Raw genomic sequence first — 6,955 nt, 5'->3', positions numbered from 1 at the left:
GGTGAAAATTGTCTTCTCAGCAACAAAATCATCACTACATAACATGACCAAAAAAATGTTTGAAAGTGCCCACCATAGCAAAAACAAAAATATATTGCCATGGCAATTTATAGATTGTAAATTAGGGTGGTAAAAAGAGAAAACTATATTTATCATCTCTAAAGCTATTACAGACACTACTACACACAAAAATGTGAAGTTGCCATGACTGATTGTTAGATGACATGCATTTACTGATAGAATTAATAACAATTTGCTGTGAGACTACTCTAACAAAAGATTCTGCTGTGCCTCTATTGCATCATGACATGGCAATTTGCAAATGAACTGACCAGATTGAAGCGAAGGGTATGAGCAATATGCTACCTGCCGGAAGGGATCCAATGCCTTAGCAGTGCGTAGCCGCAGGTGGTCGAGCTCGAGGAGGCATGAAACACATCCAACCGCACCATAAACTCGCCGTTGCGTCGGCGTCGGCCACGTCGTCTACCAGGTTACGGGCGTGGTGGTTGAGCAGCCCAAGTACTGCTGCGGGTGTGGCTGTGGAGCAGCCCAAGTCCGGCATCGGTCGACGGCCAACATGGCACACCTCGGACCGCAGCACTCACGTAGCCGCGGCAGCATCCGGGGCAGTAGCAGGGGTGCCCCCCGTCGTCGACCGCATCGCGCCCCATCTCCTCCCGGCTGCTCCTCTCCGCTAAAGCCGCCTCCGCGCGCTCCCCACTCATGCATCTCCTCGCCGTGGCCTCCTCGTGTGTCGCCGGAGCCGCGCCAACACCCGGGCAGTAGCAGGGGGCGACCCCCGTCGTCGAATGCATCGCCCCCCATCTCCTCCCCGCCGCTCCTCTCCACCAGCGCGCGTCGCCGGAGCCGCCCGAGCACGAGCGCTTGGGAGCGCCGCGCCCGAGCTCCAGGAACAGCTCCTCCGCCAGTCTGCCGCGGTTTCCGAGTACGTCGCCGGCGCAGCCCACCCGCACGAGCTCCTCCACCGTGGTCTCCGAATACGCCGCCGGACAGCCCCGCACGAGCTCGAGATGGAGGGGAGAAAAGTGAGCCGCGGAGTGGAGGAGGGAGTGGATACACTGAGAGACTCGTTGGGCAAAAGAGAAAAGGTTAAGAAAAGCCAACGCGTTCGCGACGACCGGTGTTCTTTCCGAACGAGAAAAAGGGTGACGTGGCAGGTGGCTTGTTCCGTGATTCGTGTCAGAAAATCGTACGGTAGAAACATCGTTCGGGCTGGGCGTCTAAAAATCTGACGTTCGGGCGTTATTGATTCCCTAAACAAAATACAGGTACATCTCCCGTTGAATTTTCCCAGGGCTGCAAAACTACGTACCCTACGATAAGCTATCTATCTATCAATCTATCTATGTGATTCATACTGTTGGTTGCACTGCACGATTTCTTCTCGCTCCAGAGATAATTTCATGGCTTGCTGCTCCTCTAAGATTTGACCCCCGAAAAATAGGAGTTGATGCATGTTTAAGAAGTGCTAATTAGAGAGATGAACTCCTTTGCGTGGAACTTTGGGTAATTAGAGAGATGACCTCCTTTGCGCGGAAGATCTCCTTGCAGTATTCGTGGGCATGTTTGTTGGTTACGAAAGCCAAACGGACTTCTTTGTCACACAAATCAATGTAGAGAACCGTTCAAAGAGTTGGCTCTAGCTAGCATGGACCGGCGATCTGAAGTCTCAAATCCCATTAATTTGCCGTTGACTCATACATGTATGGAGACCAAAACAGTTTCTTTCTGTGGGAAAACTTTGAATTTATTAATTTTCAATCATGGCAGTACAACGAACACTAAAAATAATAAAAATTACATCCAAATTCATAGACCATTTAGCAACGACTACAAACACTAAAGCGAACCGAAGGCGCGTCACTGCCATCGCCCCTTCCTCATCGGAGCCAGACAAAACTTGTTATAGTAGATAATTGGGAAGTCTGTCATGCTAAGGCCCTACAGGAGCAGCGCAACAGAACAGTAACCGCCGCTGATGAAGAGCAGATCAAAACAGTTGCTACCGAGTACTAAGTGGCTTAAAGGTGCACAGTATTTAGTCTCAGGTTAGCATAAACTTTGGAAGGTGGCAACAAGCACACGTTCGATAATATAAGTCCCATGCATTAGGGGCCGTGGAAATCGTCATCGGTAACCCACAAAGTAAGTCTTGTGAACATGCTTACTACATGTATCAAGAGCTGGTTAGCTAGCCACCGGAGGTGTATTTTTTCAGCTGGAAGGTTTTGCTAGCTGGAGTAAGCAAATGTTAAGTTAGACGACTCGCTAGCTTATGGTTGATACTACAAGGTCCTCTGGGTCGTCGCCTTGGATGCCGGTCATTGGGGCTAGCCGGGGCTGGCCCAGATAGCCGGAGGCGGTGCTGGGCACCATTGCCTATCAGAATCCAGACCATCGCCAATGTTGTGGTCCAACCGTGAACTATCAAAGGCGAAGCTGGGAAGGTGGTTTACGGGGTGGAAGAAAGAAGACAGGCCCGGTTGCCTCGATTAACAGCCATGTTAAGTGAAAAGGCCACCTCTTTGCGTTCCTGGGCCAGCCCATTTCGGCCTGCCCCCCAAACCAGCCGAATCATCCTCTCTTTTTCGTGCCTTCAGTTTTCTAGCCCATTCTTGGGACTGTTTAGTTCCAAAAAAATCCGGCTGTAGTAGAAAAGGTCAGAAAAAATATGAACATCCCTTGAATTTTGTGAACATTTAAAACAATATTTGAACTTTTTATAAAATGAGATCATTTCTAAGGATTTTTTTTCATATTTTAAATATTATTCAAAAGTTTGAACTTTCATTTAAACAGGATTTTTTTAAAAAAATCTTTTAAAACAGGAAATTAGAACGCTTTTCATAAAAGGCAATCATTTAAAATAAAAGTAAAATCTAAACAATTAAAAGGAAATAAGAAAAAGAAAAGAAAAACCGAAAACCCTAGTAAAAACTAGTAAGTGAAAACAAAAAGAATTAAAAAAGAAAAAACTAGACCGGAACCTCATAGAAAGTTCCTAAACCAGGAAAATTAGAGTCAGAACCTTCCCATTCCCAAATTGGAATCTTATACAAATGGCGAACGACCTAAATGGGGTCGGCACAGTCAATCACTCGCGTCGCTAGCTCTGTGAAATTTAGTCAGTCGCTCGCTTGACTGGGCCTTATATATAACAAATCTTTCCTACGACTGGGTATAGTTACTTTCACTTTTGTTTGGTATGTTCTAGATAGTATGTACCATATAGGAGAGTGTGTATGTGTACTATGTAATACTCCCTCTGTTTCAAAATAGATGACTCAAATTTATATTAAAATTAGTACAAAGTTGAGTTATCTATTTTGGAACGGAGGGAGTACTAATTAACGGCACGTGCTTTACACGTCTTTGCACCTCAAGGCTCTATTTGGATTGGCGTTTATGCACGTTCCTAGCCGGTTTAAAATACAAGCCCTGTCCATTGTTTTCATTCCAAACAGAAATGAAATGTTGACTGGTAATTTACACCTTAAAATAAATACAGGTGTATAAACTTATACCCATTCCAAACAGGGCCGAAGTGAGAAATTTATTTACTTATTGAATTAGGAGGAACAAATCTGGTTATGCCCAAATCTATTTGGCTGTACCAACATTAGTAGAAAAACACCTAATAGTCCCGCTTCGTGAGGGCCTTTAGTCCCGATTCATGAACCGGGACTAATGGACCGTTACTAATATCTCCACCCATTAGTCCCGGTTCAAACTAGAACCGGGACTAATGTGCCTCCACGTGGCTCTGTGCGCCGAGCCCAGTCAGGGGGCCTTTGGTCCCGGTTGGTGGCACCAACCGGGACCAAAAGTCCATATATTTTTTTGGAAATTGGCTACTTTAGGGGTCTTGGGGGTTATTTTTAGGTTGTTATATTAGCTAGCTAATAGAGAGAAGTGTCCTCTCTTATATCTTCGTCCTTGGTTTACCAACGCTGCTGCTATATATGTTCATTTTACCCGCTGATATAATAACTCATGCATGCTCGCATACATCAGCATATATAATAACAAGTACTCGTCCTACTAATCATGCATCATCATACACCTTCTACTCGTTATTAATAAAAAGTCATACGATCATCATCCTCATAGTCATTGAACCCAACTCTACATAATTGTTCTTAACACATGATCATCAGTATCAGGTAGGACCTAAACACCCTTAAGGTAAAATAGCATAAAACAATATAGATCCTGACTCTCCATTATGAAGAATGGCGACCATCCTGTCTCCAATTTTTGCCCTTCGCTGAATGTTGCTTCCAAGAAGCTCCTTACGACTGTCCATACATTTTTTCCATTCTTTGATTCTCATGTCTCCACTTATTTTAGAAACCCGGTATGGACAGTTGAGATTCGTAGGACGACCTGGTTGTATGTTCAAAACATGAAGGCTACCGTGTGTATACATCAGATGAGGCACACAATCATTCGGGATTATCTGTTGAAAAACATAGTAATAACTTCGTAGTTAGCAATGATATGATGTACTAGTTTTACAAGTGTGCAAAAAGATGCACGGATGTTGTAATAGTACAAAAATCTTACCAGGGTATCTCCATGGTAGTTACCGTAGTTCAACACGTGCACTAGTGGCACGTATTGACCATAATGTTGAGGAGTTCGATTGTAGACATTGTAATTCTCAAGATCAGTACAAAATGCGACCAGATGATTTTTCTCCTGATAAGTTAGTTCGAAGTCATCGGTGTAGTAGGTTCTGTCTACCATCTTCCGCACATTCTTTGAAGAATGAAAATAAGCTATCAATGGAGAATAAGTTGTCAACTATTTTGAAATAAACAATATAAATTACTTAATAACTATGTTAAGCTCACATGGGGGAAGAATTGGAGGTGTATCCAAAAGGACGAAAATCGTAGGTCTCTCTTGCTCGATTGTAGGATCATCAAGATCCATGGTAACAAGCATACCCTCATCAAAACCATACATCTTGCAAAGTGCTTCCCAATTTTTGCAACCAAAATGGGTTACACTCTGAGCATTGTACAGCTTTACTTGAAAATCCACACCATGATGGGTACTTAGGATAATTTTTTTGGTTTCGAAACTTTCATGGTCTTCAAAACCCATCCTCTCCAAGACATAGTGTCTTGCAAAGCATGGGATAAACTAGTCGAATTGGAAAAGATGAAAAATATTGTCATGATTAAAATAGTTGAAGTCATGAGTAATTACGAAAAAAAACTATTATCATCGGTTGCGTACCGTATGAACATCGAAGGTCTCCTCAAGCTTAATGCTGAAGCGACGATCTTTGTCCAGCACAATGAACCTGTTGCAGATACCTCGGTCGTCGTGGCACCAGTCGCACTCCCCCGGACGGTTTTCGTCGTACGATGAGTACGACATTTCCGGCCTACGTTCATAATTCAAATATTAAACTAGATCATTATTATTAATCACGGGTTGACTATCGATGATCGATGTACGTAGCTCCTCCTTTCATTCCGGAATGCATTCTTATATCAAATTGTCTAGCACACAGGAATGAAGGAGAACTTATCCAATAAAGTATAGTATTCAAATTAGCATGCATTCAATAATTATAAGTAAAAGTACATCATCTCTTAATTGGTGTCCGTACATCGTCGAATATTATCACTAATACAACTAGAACCGTAGCCCCCGATGGGTATCGACGCGGGCGGTGGACACCCAAAGATAAGGAACCATCACAGGATCATAGCTCCAGTGTGATCCCTGAAAAACCTGCCAGGTATTATCGAATCTGCCCTCCAATGCAACCATGTAGCGACGGACGTGCTCGTCCTCCTCGCTGACACGGTGACGTACCACCTCCGCGGTGTCCGGATGCCTCACCACCGTCACTGGCCCACGCGACCGCCACCAAACAAGGATTGGGTCAACAACGGGCTGCCTCCTCACCAACCTACGTCCCTCGGAAGGTAGCACCTCCCAATACCAGCCCGGCGGAGCCCAGTCCCGAACATGGCCCTGATCAAGCAGGCCTCCACCGCCGAGTCGACGACGACGAGGATGCGGGATAGGCATCGCCGACGTCGATGCGGCAACTACTTCTATATATATTTAAATAAAAGTAGTTTTATTAATTAAATCAACTATCTAGTTCAACTACTAAGCACTTACTATAAATAAATAAGTAGTACTTACTAAAAACAAACTACTTCTATATATAGTAAAATAAATTAGTTTATTAAATCAACTAGCTAGTTCAACTATATATAAGCTACTTCTTATTTCTTTCCTTTTTCTAAATACTACACATCTAATCTAACAAAAAAAAATCTAATCTAACAAAAAAAATCTATGAACTACATATCAAAATTACTACACATCTAATCTAACAAAAAAAATCTAATTAATCTAACAAAAAAACCTAACATAATATAAACAAATTAATTACTACACATCAAATCTAACAAAAAAATCTAATCTAACAAAAAAATCTATGAACTACATATCTAAATTACTACACACATCTAATCTAACAAAAAAAATCTAATTAATCTAACATAATATAAACAAATTAATTACTACACATCTAATCGAACAAAAAAAATCTAATCTAACAAAAAGATCTATGAACTACATATCTAAATTACTACACACATCTAATCTAACAAAAAATCTAATTAATCTAACAAAAAAATCTAACATAATATAAACAAATTAATTACTACACATCTAATCTAACCAAAAAAAATCTAATCTAACAACAAAACTACAACATAATATATCTAGATTACTACACACATCTAACCTAACAAGGAGTGGAGCGGGGCGGCGACGGCGACGGCGAAGGCGACGGCGACGGCGAGGTGCGGAGCGGGTCGGCGACGGCGACGGCGAAGGCGACGGTGAGGTGCGGAGCGGGGCGGCGACGGCGTCGAGGCGGCGCGACGTCGAT

This window comes from Triticum dicoccoides, chromosome 6B (assembly GCF_002162155.2).
Source record: "Triticum dicoccoides isolate Atlit2015 ecotype Zavitan chromosome 6B, WEW_v2.0, whole genome shotgun sequence".
NCBI classification, from domain to species: Eukaryota; Viridiplantae; Streptophyta; class Magnoliopsida; order Poales; family Poaceae; genus Triticum; species Triticum dicoccoides.
Note: the sequence above shows the minus strand (reverse complement) of the source record.